A 23579-nucleotide genomic window follows, 5' to 3' on the forward strand; every position below is an offset into this window, starting at 1 on the left:
AAGTCCTAGAAGACCCCTGAGTATAAACAGGCTCAGTGGTTTTGCATAACTTGTACTTTTTGGTCCTTTTTCCAAGGTGGCAAAAAATCTTTCTGGCCTGACTTTATAAAAGCAGGCCAATACATATAGAAGTTCAATTATTTCTATAATGATTACCATACAACCATTTCACTTTGACTGATGGTGTTATACCTCCCATCATGCTCAGTTTATGGTGGGACATTATACAAAGTGCATGACATCTGCTATTGTGTTTTAAGCCACCACAAAATGGCATGAAGTTCAAACAATCAGGCTTGCCATCAGTTAGTTATAGAGGCCAATCTTTAATTAAGAATACAGCACTGCCTATATCTTTAAGACTGTTACATCATTTCTATTCCTAAGAACTATTCTTATGGTGATTAAAAAAAAAAAAAAAAAGACAAAAAAGAAGAAAGAAAACAAAAAGAAAGTGTGGCAGCAGCCACAGTAGCTAAGTAATCGTGTGGGTGTTGTTTCCATTATTTACATACATAACACTTTCACAAGAATCCAAATGTCTTACAAAAGAAAATACAAATTGCAGTAAAGACGCGATAACACAGTAAGACACAAAGAAAACAATTATCCAAAGGAAGATTTAAATTTGGCACAAATCATTTGCACCAAAAGAATAGATAAGTATCCATAGACTGTTTGCACAGACAAAAGTAGGCAGGTGGTGGCATTTGCCAGGGTCAGAAAAGTAGTTACATGTAAAACAGAAGGAAAAGCAATCATTTAAAATCTCTCAAATCAGGAGTTCCCATCCTGGCTCAGAGGTAACAACCTGATGACTAATTATCCATGAGGAGGCAGGTTCAATCCCTGGCCTTGCTCACTGGGTTAAGGATCTAGCATTGCCGTGAGCTGTGGTGTAGGTTGCAGACACAGCTTGGATCTGGCATTGCTGTGGCTCTGTGTGGGCTGGCAGCTGCAGCTGTGATTCACCCCTAGCCTGGCAACCTCCATATGCCACAGGTGCAGCCCTAAAAAAGACAAAATAAAATAAAATAAAATACAATTGTCTCAAAGCATTTTGAGATTCATGCTATTTAAAGAAGTCATTCCAAGTTTCTCAAGTTGCATGATGATTTCATTGAATTAGTGGGGATGGATAAATCTATTATTTTTCAAAAGGCACCCTTGGCCAAGTGAAATCAAAGGTCTAAGAAGAATTTACTCAAGACTAGCAAGAGTATATGGATAGGAAATAAAAGACACATGGGGAAGGAACTAGTCATTGCACCTTTCTGAAAGTCCACATTTTCTCAGGATAGACTTTAGTTGATAAATCATGAAGCAACTCTATTTGCAGTTAATGTAAAAAACCCAGCTTTGATGGACATCATGAACGTTCTCCATGAGTTACTTTCAGGCTTACGCCTGACATTATGTCATTATTTCAACAGGGTTGAATAATTCCCACCAGCCATTCCAGCTTTGGGAAATCGGAAGACCTGGCACAGGGGAGAGAATGTGCTCAGGAAAAAGGTCTAAAAAGTTGCAGAGGTTTAAAATGGGTAAGCATAGAGAACAACACATCACTACCAGTGCTGTCATAACTTTAGTATGTGCAGTTACCGTCAAACCACTCAAAATTACAATGTCATTTGTCTTCTTTGTCTCTCTTTTGTTTTCACAAGTCACGTGGCAAAATCAACAAATACTACTTCATCCCTCTGAGGATTCAGCTGTGGAAAAAGCATCCGCTAGCTCATCTCTAGGGTAGCTATTCTTAGCTTGCTTTGATTTCTCTCATACGATACGTACCCATGCTTATTAAGCTGTTTGTTTGCCTCCTTTGTCATATTCCTCTATGAATATGACTATTGCTGTGTGGCAGACTCCAGTGAAATGCAGAGTTACCCACTGCCACAGGCCTTTCCAAAAACTGATGTCATCCCCCTGGTTTGAAAAACATTATTTGGGGGAAAAAATATGCAACATCATATGTGAGCGGATGTTGACCCTTTCTAGAGAAACTGTCCCAGTACCCATACTGGATTGTGGAGCATCACCCCCACTGACCCCACCCCTACTCCCTGCCGAATCCATGACCACTCAGAATCTGGATACAATGACCTTATTTGGAGATAGGGCTTTGGCAGACATCATCAGATTAAGGTGATGTTCTCTTGGATTGGAGTGGGCCCTCAATCCAATGGCTAATGTCCTAATAAGAAGGTCCTTCAGGAGTTTCTGTTATGGCGCAGTGGTTAACAAATCCGACTAGGAACCATGAGGTTGCAGGTTTGATCCCTGGCTTTGCTCAGTGGGTTGAGGATCCAGCGTTGCTGTGAGCTGTGGTGTAGGTCACAGATGCGGCTCAGATCCCATGTTGCTGTGGCTCTGGTGTAGGCTGGCAGCTGTAGCTCCGATTCAGCCCCTAGCCTGGGAACCTCCATATGACGCAGGAGCAGCCCTAGAAAAGGCAAAAAGACACACACACACACACACACACACACACACACACACACACACACACAAGAAGGTCCTTCAGGAGTTCCCGCCATGGGGCAGTGGATTAAGAATCCAACTTCAGTGGCTTGGGTTGCTGTAGAGGCACATGTTCGATCCCTGGCCTGGCGCAGTGGATTAAAGGATCCTGCATTGCTGCAGCTGTGGCATAGGTTGCAGCTACGGCTCGGATTCAACCCCTGGCCTGGGAACTTCCATATGCTGTGGGTACAGCCATTAAAAAAAAAAAAAAAATCCTTCAGAGACATAGATATACAAGAAAATAATCACATGAAGACAGAGGCCTACATTGAAATGATGTCGCTATAAGCCAAAGATTGCCAGTAACCACCAGAAACTAGAGAGAGGCTTAGAACAGACTTAATTTTAGAATCTTTGGGGGACTGTGACCTGGCTGACACTTTGATTTTGGACTTCTAGCCTCCAGAACTATGAGATATAAAATTCTGTTGTTTAAACCACCACTTTGTGGTACTTTGTTATGCTAGCCCTAGGAGAGTAGTATAACATCCAATTTCCAGCTTACAAAAGTAAGTACTTTATTTTTATTTTATTTTATTTTTGTCTTTTTTTTTTTTTTCGTCTTTTTGTCTTTTCTAGGGCTACACCCACAGCATATGGAGGTTCCCAGGCTAGGGGTCTAATTGGAGCTGCAGCTGCCAGCCTACGCCAGAGTCACAGCAACACGGGATCTGAGCCGTGTCTGCGACCTACACCACAGCTCATGTCCACACTGGATCCTTAACCCACTGAGCAAGGCCAGGGATCGAACCCGCAACCTCATGGTTCCTAGTTGGATCCGTTAACCACTGAGCCACGACGGCAACTCTGAAAGTAAGTACTTTAAATTACACTGAGACTTGATATTAACTTTCCCTTAGATGGTAGAACCAGGGGAGGAAAAGGCTACATGTCATGGTGACATGGCAAGTCTAAATCAAAGATGGGATTTGAAATTTGTCATTCTAGCCTCACAAGGTAGGTAGACGTGTAAAAGAATGAAAGTTTCAGCTAAAGCACTAAGACACTGATATCATGTTTTAAAGTGAAGTATAAGATTCTCGTTTGCAAAATCAGCACGAGAGGTTGTCAAAATCTGCTTACATGGTGGCTTTTCAACCCCTTACATAGAAAGTACTTTAAAAATAGAACACTAGAGAGTTGAGGTGAGGATTGGTCTGCCTAGAGTAGTCTGTGTGCTGGGTCCCCCCCATTTCTAAATCTTTGGGGGCAAATAAAATGTGAGCAGTTCCCTGGGATCAGAGGTGGGTCACCCACAGGAGAAAGCAGGCAGGGGTTATCTTGCATCCTTTGGAAGAGTGCCATCTTGATGGGTGACCATATGAATCCAAAAGCTGGGGTTGGTACCAGATTCCTGGGGTCCAGGAAAGAGTAGGTGATCAGCCATATTAAGATGTATTCATCTGTCTGCAGGAAAATACAGGTGAGAGAAGCCCCGCCCTGCAGCATCTCCAAAAACCTCATAGAACACCAACAAGAGCGGCAACTTTGAATACCTGTCGAGGCCAGAGAACTCTGATATCAGGTCTTCACAAGACTACCGGATAAGTAAGAACTTTCCTGTTCCCCTCTCCTCATCTCCCTTCCAGTAATCTAACCCCAGAGAAGTGTGAGATCATCTTCTGAAAACTGCAAGGGGCAGGGATGCAGAAGAAGGGGGAATACAGGTTGCTCTCCTGCCGCAGCTGCAGCCTGTTGTAGGAGGCTGAGCTGGGGACAGGAGAAGCCTAAATGTTGATGCTTTTACTGTGACATGAATCCAGACACTTTAATTACTGACCAAAGGATATATTACCTGGAAGTGACTAGAAGAATAAAAATTTGCTCTAAATTTCACCCAAGAGCAGAGAAAGTGCTAACTCTGTGGAATAAATTTGAAGTGTTGTTTTATGATTGATTACATCCTATGAGTCATGCTTGTTCAATGTAACAGTTATATAACCATGTCTAAATGCAACTGAATAGAGTAGTTCTTAGTGCCTTCTCTATAGTTTTTCCCTATGAAGTCATTGAGTTTCTGTCTGAACTTTGGAAAATTATATGTCAAATTGTCATCACAGAGAATTTTGTCCTTTTTGCTTTTATTTATCAGCACTTACGAAGAGTCCAAACTGAAAAGTATTATATACATGGTACACACTAGGTGCTCAATAAATGTTAAATTAATACAGAATGGAATGTGTAGGTAGTAAAGTGACACCCTGATTGCCTAGCTTCTTTATAAACCCAGATTAGCCTTAGATTTCTTCTGGGTAGATTAAGAAATATCCCAAATTGGTGATTTCTGAGAAAGTCCAACCAAACATTTATGGTCTCCTTACAATGGAATTATAAAATGTTAGTGTTAGAAAGAAAATAAGTGATTAGTCCAGCCCCTTCATTTTACAGATGAAGCCCCAAAGAAGTGAAATAATTGGCTGAAGGTCATCTTTTTCTGTAATGTCAGGGTGGACCTGGAAACTCTGACAGCTGGCTCACTGATAGTGACATTCTTTGGTTTCTGGGCTTCTTGCTAGCTTGGTTGTGTTGGAGTGACAGCTTATGCTCTCTTTGTTACTTTTTTCATCAATAAAAGCAGAAGTTACACCAAACGGCCTTCACCTAAGAAGTAAACATGAACCATCTCCTTGGGTACAGCATCGCACATGTGCTTGGAAGAGAGTGAAGAGTTAGGACTAGTTACTGCCCTCGAGGAGCTCATAGCCATATGGGGGAGACAGAAAAGGAAAACACAATGGTAAAAAGGTGAGCTAAGTGCTATGAAGGAAGGAAACACAGTGAGCTACTTAGGAAGAGCACTAAGCCAGCCTAAGGGTCCTGGAGGGCTTGGTAGAAGAGGCGACCTCTAAGTTGAGTCCTGAGAATGAAGACATTTAGTAATCGTGGTGTTCAGCAAACCCTAAGTACTGTGCTACGGAGGTACACTGAGTACAGGGGGTGGAAAGAGAGATGGGCCAGAGAGAGAAGCAGAAGCCCAATGATGAAGGGATTTCCATGCTCTATTGAGGTGTGTAGACTGTACAGAAAGTCTACCAGAAATGACTGAAGTATTTTTTGCAAGGCAGTTAGGAGGCTATATTTCTGCTTCAGATATATCAGTCTATCTACAGTATGAGGACTAGCTTTGAATGCGAGAACGGAGGCAAGGAGGCCAGCTAGGAAACTAGTGAAATAAATAACTGGGGCGAGAAAAAAATGGCAGGAGAGCTAGAAAAGGTAAAAGAATATCAGAGCAATGTGCTATGGACTGAATTGAGTACCCCTCCACCTCTAAGGCCCAATGGGATCGTATTTGGAGGATGGGGACTTTGGGAGATAATTTGGTTTAGATGAGGTCATGAGGATGGGCTGCATAATGGGATTAGTTCCCCTATAAGAAGAGACACCAGAAAGCCTTCATTCTCACTCCACTGCGTGAGGACAAATTAAGAAGGCAGCCTTCTATAAGCCTGCAAGAGAGTCTTCACCAGCAACTGATCATGACTGACACTTTGATTTTAGACGTCTAGCCTTCAGAACTGTGAGAATAAATTTCTATGTTTAAGACATCCAGTCTGGTATTTTTGTTATGGCAGCTCGAGCTGAGTAATACACAGCGGAAGGTGAATGAAGGATATGATGATGTGTTCAATGTAGGGAATAAGGAGAGTGAGGAACCAAGGGTTGGAGGAGTGTCCAGGCTTCGTGTGAAAAAGAGAGAAGCCTAAAATAGGGAACACTGACAGAGAAAAGGGAAACTTGGCAGAGGCTAAAGAGAGTAGCCAGAGAGATTAAGAGAAAATAGAAGAGGCCAAAGAAGGGAGTTTTTTTTTTTTTTTTTTTTCAAAAAGAAGATAATGTTCAATTGTGCAAATACTATAAAGATATCTAGCAAGATAAGGTTGAAAGGTGTTTGATGGCTTCAGTGATAAATGCCTTTAAAGATCCTGGCAAGAATTGTTTAAACACTGTAAGGGGAAGATGTGATACCACAGCTGGTTGAGGAAAGAATGGGATGTCAAGAAGTATAGACAGCTAGGAGAGAAAGCACATTTAAGAATCCTTGCTTTGAAATGGGAAAGAGAAGTGGAGAGGAAATAAGCAGGGAAGCAGGAGGATTTTTTTTAATGAAACATTAGGAAGGGGTGATGTTGAGGAAGTACTAGAAGAGAGGCAATTATTCATGAGTAAGGTTACTGAGTGTGCAGGCCAGGCTGGGCTCCATTGCTCAGAGGCAGGGACTGGCTTTAGAAGGAGAGACTTCATCCTCCATCATGGGAGGAAGTTAAGAATGAGTGCAGATATGTGCAAGATTGAAGGTGTAGAGTCAATCCTCTCCAATGGCTTCTGTTTTCTCTGTGAGGGAGGAGGTGAGAGTGAGGTGGGTGGTGAGATGTTAGGAAAAGGGATTGGAGGAGATGGCTTCAGGGACTTCTGTGAGGAATGGGAGACAGGGACAGAGAGCTGACGATAAACAAAGCAGGAATGGCTGGCAGCATGGGGGCAACTGGAAGTTGTATACCATGGAATGTTGGTGTACCATTTTCCTCCACTGTGCACTTTTTCTCCTTCATACTTAGCTTCCTAAATATAGAAGAAGGCAGAGAACTAGGTTGTTACAACGTTTGGATTTTGCTGCTGGATGAGAATGAAGGACAAAGGGAAAGAAGTTGAGGAGGTCAAGGAAATAAAAAGTTAGGAGCTCAGAGGATTTCTACTTTTAGGGACACGGAGTAGAATACTTTTCCCTGTTCTTCCTGCTAAGTACAACTAAAAAATCCTGGATGTTATATACAAAGCAAATGTAAGAAGACTGAAAGCAAAGAAAGCAGACCCACTAGGGATCTTGAGATTGGGGAGATGACACGGTGATAAGCTCCCCGGGTTTTCTTTTCTTCTTATATATTGCAGACTCAGAGTAGAAGAGGCTGGCAACCCACACATACCAGTGGGCACAGCCAAAAAAGGCCAAAACGAAGGTCTGCTTTCTCTAGGGACAGGAAAAAGGCAGTCTAGAAAGACAGAGAACTTTTAGACAATAATGGCTTTACTAGCATCAAATGTTAGAGAAAAAAACCTGTGACCCCCCCAACCTCCACCAGCAAAGGCTGAGTAGGGGCCTAGATTTCCACAATCACCAGGCTGGAGCAAGGCATCCTAACCCCCTTGCTGGAATTTCACTCTTGTTGGGTAGCAGCTACCTCCTCCTGACTCCTCCACTGCGCCCCCCACAACCCTGTCCCACCACTAGGATTGGTTGAGACTAGATAGAGAGCACAGACTAATACTCTTACCCTGAAGTAACAAGGCATTCTCCCCTCTCTCCACTGAGGTGGTGTCAGAGGAGGCCTAGGAGAATTGAAGAGCTTCCTCCCTTGATTGTCAACCAAGGCCAAGTGGGAACCGAGATGCTACCCTCACCTGGCAGTGATGAAGCAGTGTCTGCCCCTCCACCCCCACCGAGAGCAGTGTCAGAGGAAGCCAGCTAAAACAGAAAGCTGAAATAAGATACAAAGTCTCATAACATATATCCCAAAAGTCGAGGTTGTAATAAAAATTACTTGTCATAACGTCTGTATTAGTTCCTTAGGGCAGCCATAACAAAGTATCACAAATCTGGTGGCTTAAACGACAGAAATTTATTCGCTCACAGTTCTGGAAGCTAGAAGTCAGAAATCAAGTTGTCAAGAGGACCACGCATCCTCTGAAGTCTCTAGGGCAGGATCCTTCCTTGCCTCTTTTCGGCTTCCGGTGGCCCTTTATATTCCTTGTAGCTACATTACTTCAAAAATCTCTGACTGTCTCATCACATGGCTGTTTTCCTTATGTGTGTGTCTGTGTGTTCTCTTCTTATAAGGACACCCTATGAGGATTTAGGGGCCACCTTAATGCAGTATGACCTCATATTAACTAATTACACCCGCAAAGACCCTATTTCCAAATAAGGTTATATTCTGAGGTCCCAGGTGAACATGAATTAATGCGAGACAGTGTTCAATTCACTACACCATCATACCAAGAACTGGAAAGGTCTCAAACTGAATGAAAGAAAACAATCAGAACATGGCAACAGCTAGATGAAAAATATGCTAGAATTATTCGATGAAGATTTTAAAGCATGATAAAAATGCTTATATGAGCAATTACAAAACACATCAAAAAAGAAAACCTTATCAAACAAAAAGAAGATATAGGAAAGAACAAAGGACATAGGAATGTCCATAGATGGACATTTTAGAAGAGAAAGATACAATAACTGAAGCGAAAGTTTCAGTAGATGAGCTGAATAGTAGAGTGTGCAGAGGAAAAAATGGTAAACTGGAAGATAGAATATAAATACCAACCTAAATAACAAAAAAAAAATACACAAAATTTTAAAAATATGCAAAATTTTAAAAATACACAAAATTAAAAAAATGAAACATCACAGGGAGATGTGGGGCTATAATAAAAGGCTTAATATCCATGTTATCAGAACATCTCTGAAAACAGAGGAAAGGAGAGAAGAGGGAAGGACCAAAAAAAGTACCCCCAAAAAAATAATGGCTAAAAACTTCCAAAGTTTGATGAAAGATGTAAAACTATAGATCCAAGAAGCTACACAAACCCAAAACAGAATGAGCTCAAAGAAATCCTCTAAGCCTCATGATAGTCAAACTCCTAAAAACAAGAGCCAAAGAAAAAAAATCTTGAAAACAGCAAGAGAGAAACAACATCTTACCTATAGGGGAAAAAAATTCAAGTGGCAATGGATTTCTCATCAGAAATCATGTAGCACAACATTACTAAATGCTGAAAGAAAAAAAAAAAATCTATCCGGAATCTTATCTCCAGGGGAAGTATTCTTCAGGCATGAAAGTGAAATCAAGATGCTCTCAGATGAAGGAACACTAAGAGAATTTGTCACCAGAAAATCAGTCCTGAAAGAACGGTTAAAAGAAGTTCTATAAACATCAGGAAGAAAGAAGGAGTCGGTAAGCAAAAATATGGGTAAATATAATAGATTTTCCTTCTCTTCCTGAATTTTCTAAATTATGCTTGATCAGAGAAGCAAAAATTACAACATTGTCTGATTCTAAATATGTGTAGAGGAAATAAAACTATTTTTAGGGCCACAGCCGTGGCACATGGAGGTTCCCAGGCTAGGGGTGAATTGGAGCTGTAGCTACCAGCCTATGCCACTGCCACAGCCACACCAGATCCAAGCTGCATCTGCAAACTACACCACAGCTCACACCAATGCCAGATTCTTAACCCAATGAGCAAGGCCAAGGATCAGACCTGTGTCCTCGTGGATACTAGTCAGATTCGTTTCCACTGAGTTGTGATGGGAACTTCAGAAAAATTTTTTCTTAAAAGGGAAGAGCAAGAGGATGTAAAGAGAGGTAGCATTTCTACACTATACTTGGCTGGGTAATATGATGATGATAATAGACGATGATGAATTATTTAGATCTAGAACAAAAGAGATCTTCAAAAATACTATAAGTAAATCAAATCAGAATTCAAAAATAACCAATTGGAAGGCAGAAAAAAAAGAATACAGGAAATAAAACAGAAAACAGGAAATAAAGAACACAAATAGAAAACTTAAATAAAATGGCAGACTTAAGTTTGAATATATCAATAATTACATTAAATGTAAATGGTCTAAATAGAGATTGGAAGAGAGGATTTTAAAAAAATGACTTGGTTATGCTATTCATAAGTTAAACTTGCTTCAAATATAACTGTATTTTCAGGTTGAAAGTAAAATGAGCAGATAAGATACATCATGGAAATGTTAAAAGAAAGCGGGGATGCGACAGTAACATCAGATAGTGCAGACTTTAGAACATAGAAAACTAACAGAGACAGGGATATTATATAGGAATCTAAAATATCTACATACCAGACAAAATTGGGTATAAACAAAAAGAGAAATAGATACATCCACAATTTTATTTGGAGACTTCAATCACTTTTCTCAACAACTGATAGACCAGGGAGTTCCCTTGTGGCATAGCGGGTTAAGGATCTGGAGTTGTCACTGCAGCAGCCTGGGTCACTGCTGTGGTGTGGATTCAATCCCTAGCCCAGGAAATTCCACATGCCATGAGCACAGCAAAAACAAAACAAAAAACAAAACTGATGAAACAATCAGGCAGAACATTAGCGAGGAAATATAAGAACTCAACAATACCATCAAACAGTAAGCTCTAATTGGCATTTACAGAACACTGCAGCCAACAACAGCAGAACACACATGCTTTTCAAGCATGCACCGAACATCTATCTATCAACATTAACCATATCCTTGGCCATGAAAAAAACTTCAACAAATTTAGAAGAATTCAAATCTTACAGTATATGTTCTTTAACAACAATGGAATTAAACTAGAAATTGATAATTGAAAGACAATTGAAAAAACCTCCCAACATTTGCAAACTACACACCATAGTTCTAAATAATTGAAGGGCCAAGGAGAAAATCTCAAGAGAAATTAATACATCAACATGAATGAAAATTAAAATAATACATAGAAAAATTGTGGGGTGCTGCTAAAGTAGTGCTGAGGGGGACATTCATAGCACCAAAGGCATATCTTATGAAAGTGATAAAGTCCTAAATCAGTCATCTAAGATCCCGCCACAAGAATACAGAAAAAGAAGAGCAAAATAAACCCAAAGTAAGCCGAAGAAAGGAGATAAGAAGACAAGAGCAGAAAATAATGAAATTGAAAACAGGAAAAACAATAGAGAAAATAAACGACATCTTAGCTCTTCAAAAAGATGAATAAAATTGACAACTTTTATCAAGACAGACAAAGAAAAAAGGAGAAAAACACAACTGACCAATATCAGGAATGAAACAGAAAATATCACTACAGATATCAAAAAGATAATAAGGGAATATTATTTTTTAAAAAGCCTCATAAATCTGACAACACAGATGAAATGCTCCAATTCTTAAAAACATACAAACATACAAACAAACAAAAAACCCCCAGAAGCTACAATAACTCACCAACTATGAAACATATACTTTGAGTAACCCAAGCACCCATTAAGGAAATTGAATTTGTAATTAAAAAAAATTCTCCCTGAAGAAATCTCCTAGCTCAGATGGTTTTACTGGAAATTGTCAAATGTTTAAGGAAGAATTAATACCAATTCTACACAATCTGTTCCAGAAAAGAAAAGGAAAAATCACTTCCAGTTCATTCTACAAAGCTAATATAATCCTTACAACCAAAAGCGGTACAAAATAAGAAAACTGCAGACCACTATGTCTTATGAATAACAACGCAAAAATCTTTAACAAAATATTAGCAAATAGAATTCAGCAATATATACAAAGACTTATACACCATAGCTAAGTAGGGTTTAGTCCAGGGATTCAAGTCTGGTTCAATAATTAATCAATGTAATCCAGCACATAGGCCAGAAAACACAGAACTAGATCCACACATTTGCCTGATTGATTTTTTACATGGTATAAAAGTGATTCCATGGAGGAAAGATGAAGGAGGAAGGGGAAGAAAAGGAAAAAGAAGAGAGGAAGAGGAGAAAGGAGAGGAAGAGAGTGAGACTCCAGAGCTAGCAGACCAGAATCCCTACATGGCAAGAGCAGGAGAACGCAAAGTTTCTCCAAGACTTTGGAAAGGATGTTGGACTCCTTGCTGAGAATTTTTCTCACTCCAACAATTGGATTGGATTCACTGGCACTTTGGTGCAGCTGTCCTGAGAAGCCACCTTTCTTTTCCATTTTTCTCTTGCTGCTCCCACATCTAAAGAGCACGACGTATTTTTATTGTTCTCCTGTTTTATTTACAAACAGGGTTAAGTCAACTGGGATACTTAGGGGTGGAGGGAGTCCATTGGGCCATCCAAAAGCAGAGTAGTTCCTGAGTCAATGTCCACCATGGAGGCTGCCTCTTCTGTCCTTTCCCTGCCCCTTGGTAACAGGCCCTTGAATCCCTGAGACAAGCTCAATTGCTGCTCCTGAGCCCTTCTATGAGCGTAGATGGATTGAGAAAGGATGGGGGTTTTTTGAAGGCTGGGGCACCTTGGTTTGTGTAAACCTGAGTTCTGATCACATATATGGTTTCCTTCTGCACCTCGGGGTCCTGACTACGAATATTGGCTTCACCCACCTAACCATCCTCATATGAAGAACCTCACCTTCAACCCATAAGAAGAACCATTTGCAGACACGGTGGGATGCAGGGCACACCCAGATGTCCTCATGCTTCTGAAGGTCCTTAGCTGTAATCACCTGACAAAGAGCTATACAGTTTAGATTCCAACTCTGCAGGAACCTCTGTAGCTTTTACAATGAATAGTGTTAGAACAGTAGTATGCTAATTATAGACAAAAAATGGAAACTCGACCTGACACGATAATTAACTCAAAATGAAAATACAGTATAAAAAAATAAAACAGAAACCTATATATTTTCAGAAGAACCCCCCCCCCAAACCAGGAGATTATCTTTGGAATCTAGGCTAGACAAAGAACTTGATACCAAAGGATGACTTACAAAAGAAAAAACTGATAAATTAGACTCGACCAAAATTGAAAACTTTTGTTCTGTGAAAGACCCTGTTAGAAGGTGAAAAGACGTGATTCAAACTGTGAGAAAATATTTGCAAACCACATGTCTAAAAAGACCTAGGATCTAGAATATGTAAAGAATTTGGAAAACTCAACAGTAAAAATACCAAATGATCCAATTAGAAAATGGGCAAAACGCATGAAGGAACGTTTCACCAAAGAGGCAGACAGATGGCAAATAAGCACATGAACATATGTCCAATGTCATTAGCCATTAGGAAAAGGCAAATTAAAATCATCAGGTATCACTACACATCTATCACAATGACTAAAATAAAAAAATAGTGATACCACCAAATACTAGTGAAGATGTAGAGAAATTAGATACCCCTACACACTCTGAGGTGCCAGCACGTCACCCTCAGAGGGCCAGTCTGAAATAGCGGCACCTTCATGGGCATCAGTGTGTGGAATAGCCAGTTTCTACCATGTTCCAGAAGCTATCTAGCAACAGTCCAGAAAGACCCTCCTATTCTGCTGTAAGAACCTGATAACGCTTTTCTTAAGATAGTGGTTGATTGCTGAGTCTAGTCAGCCCACGCTAGTGGGGAGCTGAAATTTAAATGGACAGTGTTTCACCGTCAAAGCAACAAAACTGGAAGAGATGGAGATATTGTTATTTGAAAAGTCTGCATTGTTCCTATCGTCCAGTGGGGTGTGGTAGGTGGCTTATGAGGTCACCTACTAGAAAATAAAAAAGCTACGTTTACGATGCACCCCTTAGTGAAAAGTGAGTACCTTTGCCATCCAGCAACATTCCAAATAACACTTGGGATAATAAATGCCTTGTTCTCCAATCTTACACCTTCAACCGGAAGTTCTCACCATCAGGACAAAAAGCCCTAAACTGGCAGAGTTCTCCACCATTCAGTCCGTGCACTTGAGGAGAGATGAGCCTCAGTTTTCTTACTTGTAAAACATGAGGCAGGTATTTTAAAAAACCTCTAAGATTCTTCTAGGTCTTCTAATATATGACCCTACAAAATATCTTCATTTTCCGGAGCTGCCTTGCAAAATTGTCATTGTGGCATGTTAAAAATAAAATGATAGCAATAAGAATTTATCTCAGAGGGGGAAAAGCAATCTTCAAGAAAATAATATATTGAGAGTTCCCATTGTGGCACAGGGAAATGAATCCAACTAGGAACCATGAGGTGGCAGGTTCGATCCCTGGCCTCGCTCAGTGGGTTAAGGACCTGGCATTGCTGTGGCTATAGTGTAGGTCGGCAGCCGTAGCTCTGATTTGACCCCTAGCCTGGGAACCTCCATAGGCCACAGGTGTGGCCCTAAAAAGCAAAAAAAGAAAAAATAAATAATATATCAATGGATCATTTGTTGGAAAAAGAAAAGTAGGCCCCAATTCCAGGGTAGAGCATAAAGTACAATACAGAATGACATTTCTGTGTCTAAAAAAATAAATGGAAGTCTGATTTTTTTTTTTTTTTTTTGGTTCTCCTCTTCCTCCGAAAGAGAGTCAGCAAAAGGGAGAATAAGCAACAAGGCAGAGCTCCCAAAAGATTTCTTCCCTTTGTTTCTTTTTTTTGTTTTTGTATTTTTAGGGCCTCACCCAGGGCATATGGAAGTTCCCAGGCTAGGGGTCCAATCGGGGCTGGCCACAGCCACGCCAGATCCAAGCTACATCCTTGACCTAAACCCGCAGCTCACAAGCCACTCCAGTTCCTTAACTCACTGAGCAGGGCCAAGGATCAAACCAAGTCCTCATGGATACTCGTCAGGTTCATTACCACTGAGCCACCATGGAAACTCCCCAAAGGATTTTCAAAAACAGAGATGACTAATGTTCAGTTGAAAGTGTGCACCTTACTGGGCTGTAATCTGTCTCCCTCACCCCTGAAGTAATAAGGACATCGCTTGTCAGTGGACATCAGGAAAAGAGGCGGGGTTTCAGTGGAGGGAATGCATGAATGGCGAACGATGCCCAGCTGACCATGGGCACCTGGTGGGGGGCGGGGGGGGGGGGCTGGATCTTCCAGGGGGGCTGGAGTGGGGATTCAGGCCTGTCAGACCTGGAGCTTCCCGGCGGGGAGGGCCCAGCTGACCCTAGCTTCCATCTCCTCTTCTTCCTTTGTCAAGGTCCCTAGGAAACCTCGGAGTCTTTTCAAATGGTGATGCACCTCCTCCTCCATGTTTTCACCAACTTTGGGAAGAATCTTACCTACTCGGCCCTGACTGATGGTTATTTGTGTATCTGCCCTACAGAGTCGGCGGGATGGCACGCTTTAGAGCCAAACATAGTAAGTACTCAATAGTAATTTATTGAATGGAATTTGCTTCTTAGCCTTCCTCTTCTAGTCTCCTGGGGGCTTTGAGTTGGAATGAGTCACACTGTTCAGATGTAGCAAATAATAATAATGACAATGAATGTGAACATAAAAGGTGTTTCTTTCTTTTTTTAAATTCCAGAGCGCGCGTGCAGAGAGGAAAGCATGTGTGTGTGATGGGGTGGGGACCGAGGCTTATATTCAAGCCCTAGTTCTTCAACACACTTTGAACTGACAGAGGATCCACGTGGAATGTACATTCACTCCCCTCCACCCCCAATATAGAATCATACAGATGTTTTTGGAGAAAACCGTGGGAACTTTAACCTCGGGATTGCTATTATTTTGTAATAAAAGGCTTAAGACACAATGTGGGCTTTTTTTAGATGCTAAGTTCTCTGTGAGGAGTGTGTTGTTAATTTCATCTTGATGCGGGGTGCCAGCAGAACTCAGCACAGAATCCAAATAAGAAAATCATTTTCCTGCAGCTCTGATACCTGATGGCCAAGCTTTCTTTGCTTTTTTTCTTTTTTTTTCTCTCTCCTAGATGAAATGAGCATCCTTCCAGAATGATGCAGTTTAGACATTACTGCAACACATAGACCCATCCTCCCCACCACCCTGACAATCACGGAAGTAAAGAGAATTCCTTGCCAAACCATAGCTCTGTTACCAGTAAATATGAAGTCCCTGCTAAGCATAAATTGATCTTTGTACCCTGTTACCTACTACCCTTTGTGGATAAGACCTGGCACTGTTGTTGTTCCTGTTTCTATGCACTGGGTATAGATTCCTATCTGCCCTTATGCATATTCCTGGGAGCTAGGCATCAAGGAAATATTGTTCTTGTACACCCCAGGGAAAATGTGACCACACTAACATGGTCTGCTCACTAACGAGCTTCTTTGTGCAGAAGATGATGAAGCAAAATCTAATCACAGTCATTTCTCCAAACATGCTTTGGGTTCTGTTTGCCTGTCTCTTTGGAAGGCTTCACACCGGCGGTAATCCCAGACGTTAAGTTAGAATCAGTTTCTTCCGGCTCATGGTGTTTCTACTGAATGGAAGCCTTCCCCTAGAGTCGAGTGATGTTCCTTCCCAAGTCCTGCTCTTGCCCAATCCCTAGGATCTTTAACGACAATTTTTTCCCTGCCAATCTGTCTTACAGTATTTCCTTTGACTACCACTTAATTCAATGTGGTTAAGTAGCTGATGTGTAGGACAGAGAAGAGGCGAGTAGAATCACCAGGCAGGCCAGACTACCTGGACTCCAGAGGGGACAGTGGCAGGTCATCTGCAAAACCTCTGACCCCAGTGTCAGATGGAAAATAGAAGTGAGAGGGACTTTTGAGTGGTGGGTGGGTGGTCTCTTGATCAGGCACGTAGGATGGGTTTACCACACTATGGGAGATGCTCAAGCACCCCATGGTTTGTCCTGGGACCCAAGCCATCACCCTTTCCTGACCCTTCTTTTCTTCTTTGTAGTTATTACTCTTGTGCTAATCTAGGGAAAGCCAAAATGGCCATTCTAAATAGAAACATCTACAAAACGTCATGGGGGAAAGGAGGAGGAAGGTGTGGTCCTGCAACAAACAGCTTTCTCCTCTTGTTTGTCGCTACAAATTCCTTCAGGGCTGCCACACTCTTGGGAGCGACACATCACACAGCATCACATGCACCCAGGTGTTTAATAAGTTAATGAATATTAGCTAACAATGAGCAATCATGTCACAAAGCCTGCAGCATTTTACTTGGACTGTAAAATTAAAATGGAAGCCACTCTGAACTCTTTTGGGGGAAAAAAAAAAAAGGAACAAACATATCTGCTCAATCCGATTAGCCTTCTCCATCCCATCGGGTTAAACTGCCCACAGAACTCTCTCTATCTCCATTATCACGACTGCTCTCCAGGTTAGGACACAAACAGACACAGGGCCTCCTAACTTTGTCTTCCACTGCAGATTCTTTTCTCTTTTTCAGAGCTTGGCCCTACTCCTGAATCCAAAAGGCTATCCTCAGTCTAGGGTTTGATCCACCACCGCCCCCTCACCTGTTATCCTATAGAGTCTGGGTCTTTTGGGCCCAGAAGCCATTACGTCTTGAGCACAACTACCTTCATTCAGCTTTTAAAATTAAAACCCAGGGCGGGGTGAGGCTTGTGTGGGTGATCCTGCTGATAAAAAATTGTCAGCTCCACTCTAGCCTCTGTTCCTACATCTGTCAGACAGAAGTCCCCAAGGAGGGAGGTTGAAGAAAGAAAGGATGGTTTGCCAGAGATAATGTAAAGATCTGGACTGTCTTGGAAGTACAGCCAGCAACTGTCGTGTGTCAAACTCGTGTTCTAATTCGAACACGTTCCCCCCTTTTCTCCTCATTTCCCCCATGCAGTTTGTCCACTGAACAAGTGGGAGAAGGGCCGTACCAACACCCCAGAATCTCTGTTGCATGAAAGAGATCCCAAACACTTCAGGATAGGTTAAAAAAAAAAAATTGCTCATCTTTCTCTATTTTAAAACCCTTATAGTACATTTTTGCCAACATTTACCAATGTGCTACCAACTGTGAATTTATGTGAAGAATCTATGCATGCATTTGGGGGTGATAGTTCCATATTTAACATTTTGCTAGGCTTTTCATTTAGGAAAATTTCCCTAGTCCTCAATGGATTGTACTCCATAAACTAAGGTCTGAAAAAGACCCGAATGTTTGGGTGAAATTGCAGGTGATGGATTTCACAGGAGTCCTTGGCCACTGAGAGGACTTCAAGGTTCAAAATCATGGAAACAAAATACCTTTACAGCTTAAAAAAATACAAGTAAACAAATAGAGAAGCCCTTGTGACAGAACGTGATGGAAGATAATGTGAGAAGAGTGTATATGTGTCACACTGGTCCCTTTGCTGTATGGTGAATTGACAGAATATTGTAAATCAACTTTTATAAAATATTTAAAAAATAGAGAAGCACTCTGGGCAGTTATGTCATAATTGTTACATGCCTTAAATTTTAAGTGGTGTTTTCAGATTAAATACTGAATGGTCCATTTTAGGTTCAAATATAAGTTAAAGTAAACTTTCTTCCTTCATATTTGATAACAGCTCAAGCTGATTCAACAAAGAGAAACCATCACACTGTAAGTATTCTGAAGAAAAACTAGATAAGCCAGCTCCCATTCTCTTCATATGTGTATAAACAAATACTTCATCTTAAGAAGAGTCCTGTCAACATGGTAAAGATTTGGGATTTACTTATTCTGAGTTCAGGACAGCTGCTTTGGAAAATAAAAAACTCATTTGTAAGCTGATTTCCAAGCGCCGATAATTTCCCTAGATTCAAAGCTAGCCTTTTTTTTTTTTTTTTTTTATGCAGGCAGTCCTGAAGGTAGAGAAAAAAAAGGGGTTTTCTAGAGTCATCAGTTAAAGTGATGGAATCACCAACACTTCTGTTCCCTTCTCTGGTTTCTTCCTTTCCCACGCCCCATAGACATCCATGTTGGTTTTAAAAGTCAGACACTTAGAGAAAAATGAATCTGGGCAGAAGGGAGGCTTAGCCAACGTTCCACGTGGGGCCAAGGTAGAGGCCTCAGGAGGTCCCTGAGCTATGACTCAGCCTTGAGCCCCCGAGTGTCTCCCGGCTTTGCCCTGGAAAGAGCAGTTCCAGGCTGAACCTGGAGTTCCTGTTTATTACAACTTCAGCAGTTTGCAGCAAAGAGGCAGACAGAGTCCTGCTCTGATTGGCTACCTTTCTCTGACGTAACAGCAGGCCCAGCCAATCAATAGCCGGTACTTCAAGAGCATTAAAAATGAATTGCAACAGCCAAGGCTCTGGGAACTAAAAAAAAAAAAAAAAAAAGATCAACTACCTCCTCACCCCCCCCAACAAAACAGACACACAGCTTCTGGAAGGGCCCCGAGACAGAGCGTGCTCTTTTCTGCCGGAAGCTCTCTGGGCAGGCCTGTTTGCCCCTAACACCTCGGCACTCGGCCGAGTTCACACCATTTTCAAAGTAGGTCATTCCAAGTAATCTCAGCAGAGGAGGGATACGCTGTCAGCCACCGTCCACAGAGCCTGCGTGGAGGCCCAGACCTTGCAGTGGAGAGCTGGAACAGAACACAGGACTGCCCTCCGGGGGAGCGGCTGTACCGAGGTGCTCGCTTGCTTGCCAGACAGGCTTGCTTTTAAGCAAAGCCACTTGCTTGGCCGTTTGCAATTGGTGAGGGACTAACCATTGTGGACAAACCTCCAGCAGGACTTAAATGTTAACCTGAATGAAAATTCACTATAGGGAGGATGACGTCATCTCGATTCAGTTCTTTGTTCTTTGTGCTGCGAAAATTCATTGTTATTTATGAAGCTAGTGAGTTATGTCTAAGAAGGCCTCTGGTACACCCAATGAGAATGCAAGAAAAAGACAGATGCATGCACCCTTTTCCTAAAGAACATATTCTAGAATATGTGTGTAAAACAAATGCATTTCTCATTAAAAACATAAACCTCATACATGATCAAACACATAAAATGCGTATGTTATTATTCATGCACACACTGATAAGATGACTCCACCTTCATGATCAATAACATGCTGAAACGTGTCCAATAATGTTTGAAGGATCCGTGTTACCTTTAAAGATGACCTACCTTCAGGTATCATTTCGAAGTTACCTTGGCCATACTGTTTCTTCCACCTGCAATGCCTCCCCCTCTCTTCCACTGGCAAAACCTACCCGCCTTTAAACCCTCTCTTAAATTCTTCCTCTTTAGGAAACCTCTGGCTTCTGATTCTCAGTGATTATTTCTCTCCATTCAGAAACGCTGCAGCAATAAAAGTGGCTGATAGCACACACTTAGGAATAGCTTAGGTATGAGGTGGCCACTCTTTAATTGTTTATTACACCATAACTCCTGGAGAGCCAGGGCTAATGTCTTGTATTTCAATTGTACATCACACATACTTAGCACATATATTGCTTTAAGAACAATGGGAGAAATGAAAAGGAGGAAGAAAAAAGAAAACAAACATTTATTGGATGCCTAGTAGGTACCAGCTACTGCACCAAGATTTCTATCGATTTTTTTTTTTTTCATTTAAAACTCATAACAGCCCTAGAGTGGAAGATTTGCTTTTCGTTATTTTAAAGATAAGGAAGCAGAGGCTTGGAACAGTTATATAACTTACCCCAGATCAAACAGCCAATAAGCAGAAGAACCAAGATTCAAATCCGGCCCTTTACCCTCTGATTCTCAACCTTGGGAGATAAGCTTTTAGAAATTGCAGCTGCCTAGTCCACACTCCTGAGGATTTTGCCTCAGATTTCTAAGTGCAGGAGAGCAGGGAGTGTTTATTTCCTTCAATGCTATGTTGCCAGCAAGGCCTGGCATATCATAGCAGCTGGCAATTATTTGTTAAATGAATAAATGACTTCAATCCTTCTCCATCGGTGGTTCTCAGGCCTGGCTATATATTAGAATCACCTGGAGTGCTGATTAAGCAATGCCTCTCTCTTGGTCCAATCTCCTGAGGTTCTGATGCCATCAGTCGGGGAGGGGCCCCTTGGCAGGTGTCCTAGTTTTCAAAAACTCCCCAGGTGATTCATGTGTGCAGCCCTGGCTGAGAACCCTTGGTGCAGAGTGAGGTCATGGCATCTGCAGATTTTTAAAAGCTCCACAGGTAATTTTGATCGGAAGCCGGGGCTGAGAAATACCGCCTACACATCATGCTGCCTCTCTCTGGGTTTTATAAATGGGAAAGCATTACTTTCTAAAAATAATTCTGTCAACAAGTATGGGCGTGCTTACCCATGCACAGCAGTGTACCAGCTTGGGGGACATTCTAGAAGAAACAATGGGGCCTGCTGTCACCTGACTTCTAATCTGTAACCGGTTCAGTGCTAACTTGTTCTTTGATTTTTGTCTGGCATGGACTCACTGGAGAATGACTTATGAAAGTGACAGATCAGGAGTCTTGTTTTAGAGCTACGAGAAGGTGAATGAATATCTTGTCTACTGAGCTAAGGAATAACTTTTAACCTTTATAATCTTTAATAATCAATCCATGTGATGTTTGTGCACTGATGTGCATATTTTCACTAAGGAATATCTGGGGGGAGGGTGGGGAAGAACAAAATATTAAAATGTACAGTTCTCTGCAAGTTGAGAGGAGGGCAAGAGGAGAAGAAAAAAAAAAAGCAAAACCATGTCTTCATGGAAACCCCAGACATGTTTAGTAATGCCTCAAATGATCTGGAAATCAAGGAAGATTATGTGCCAGGAGTTTATACGTTAGCTTTAAACATTTCTTGGAGTTCCTGTCGTGGCTCAGTGGTTAACGAATCCGACTAGGAACCATGAGGTTGCGGGTTCGATCCTTGGCCTCGCTCAGTGGGTTAAGGATCCAGCGTTGCCGTGAGCTGTGGTGTAGGTCGCAGATGAGGCTCAGATCCCGCAGTTGCTGTGGCTCTGGTGTAGGCCAGCGGCTACAGCTCCAATTCGACCCCTAGCCTGGGAACCTCCATATGCTGCAGGAGCAGCCCCAAAAAATGGCAAAAAGACCAAAAAAAAAAAAATTTCTTAAGGTGCATTATCTAGAATGTTATCAGAAAACAATTTAATACTGGGGGGCGATCTTATTACTTAGTATAATAAGCCCAGCAAAACCTGATGCATTAAATATTTCCGTAAAATTCATCTTGCCATTATATGTAATTATTATGAACACATCAACAACAGCCACTATTAAGAATCAAGGAAATGGAACATTTTAAAGGGCAAATTATTTTACAGTTGGGGAAAGCAACTTTTTATACGCATCAGGGAATCTGCAGGCAATTAATAATAGGTGGCATTACTGAGCCCTTAACTCTGTGCCTGGCAGTCTTTGACATGCTTCTCATGTAGTCTCACTTAATCTTCACAACTAAGAGATGAAATGAGTACGATTATAAATCTCCTTTTGCAGATAAGAAAACTGAGGCACAGAGAGTCTGAGTAAGCTGCCCAAGGACCCGTAGCTAGTAAGTAGTAATTACACCAGGATTCGCATTCAGGCAGTCTCATTTCATAGCAGTTGATTTTAACCAGTAATACATGAGAAGTAACATTTTCCTTATGCTGATTTTATGTTCTTTTAAGCAAGTGTATCTTTTTCATTTTCTGTGACCCTAACATATGGTAATCAGAGAAAACAGATTTCTGGAAGGAAAGCAACCATTGCTTCACCCCCAGTTTAATTCCACACCGCCCCTCGGTTCACTTCTACCACTAAACACAATTTCTAAAACACTTTTCCTACAGAACTGAAGTGCAGTTCAACAAATATGTTAGGCACCGATTGTGTGTAAGGTTAGAAAATAAGCAAGCTACAGCCCTTGTCTTTAAGAATCATTTAGAAATCAAGCCAGGTCCTGGCATCTCCATTTAAAATCTTTCTGTCACTTTTCTCTCTTCCTGTGGGTTCCAAATCCCAACCCAGCCTTTGAGACCTGGCATGATTTCATCCCTCCCTTTACCTCCTGGGAGTCATCTTCAATCATACTGGGCTTCTGTTGGAGACTTTAACGTGCCACATGCTTTCCAAGGTCAAGGTCTCTGCAGGTGCTGTTCCCACCATCTCACATGTCCCTCTCTGCCCACTCCTGCAACTGGAAACCCCTGCATCCTGTAGATCCCAGCTCTAACATCACTTTCTTAGGAGAGCCTTCCCTGACTGGCAGGGACCAGGTCTCAGCCCTCTGCAAAAGTCCCTTACAGCCTCCTCTTCTTTCATTCATAGAACTTTACCACTGTCTGTGATATTTATTTGTGGCATCATTTGTTGAGTGTCTCCCACCTGCTCGTCAAATCCCATGAGGAGGGAGTGGTGTGTGTATTACCCTATTTCCTGCATCTAGCACCCTGCATTCTACCACATGGTAGAATCCAAGTATCTGTTTTAAGATATACTCTTGCATCTACCTGTCACCAGTCCCTTTGCCCCCAGGGGCAGTAATGGCTCCAAGGTCACTGATCCCATGGTTCTCCTCCATCCCTTGTTCTTCCTACATGCCCTGCTCATGCCTCCAAAAATTATCCTGATGTTGGTGTGTCACTTGTTCCCTGCTGGAATGCTGACTGAGATAGGTAAAAATTAGGTGAGTAAAAATTAAAAGATAAAATTAATGGTTCAGGAATTCCTGTCATGGCTCAAGCAGAAATGAATCTGACT

General features: G+C 41.6%; 1 long non-coding RNA gene across 1 annotated transcript in view; it reads right to left on the reverse strand.

Moving 5' to 3' along the window:
• Positions 1 to 21683, reverse strand: part of LOC110261653 — a 29022-nt gene extending 7339 nt beyond the window's left edge. The window contains exon 1 of the long non-coding RNA XR_002346089.1: positions 20556 to 21683. This is a non-coding gene — a long non-coding RNA (uncharacterized LOC110261653). The remainder of the gene's footprint in view (positions 1 to 20555) is intronic.

Source organism: Sus scrofa, chromosome 7 (assembly GCF_000003025.6).
Source record: "Sus scrofa isolate TJ Tabasco breed Duroc chromosome 7, Sscrofa11.1, whole genome shotgun sequence".
Taxonomy (NCBI): domain Eukaryota; kingdom Metazoa; phylum Chordata; class Mammalia; order Artiodactyla; family Suidae; genus Sus; species Sus scrofa.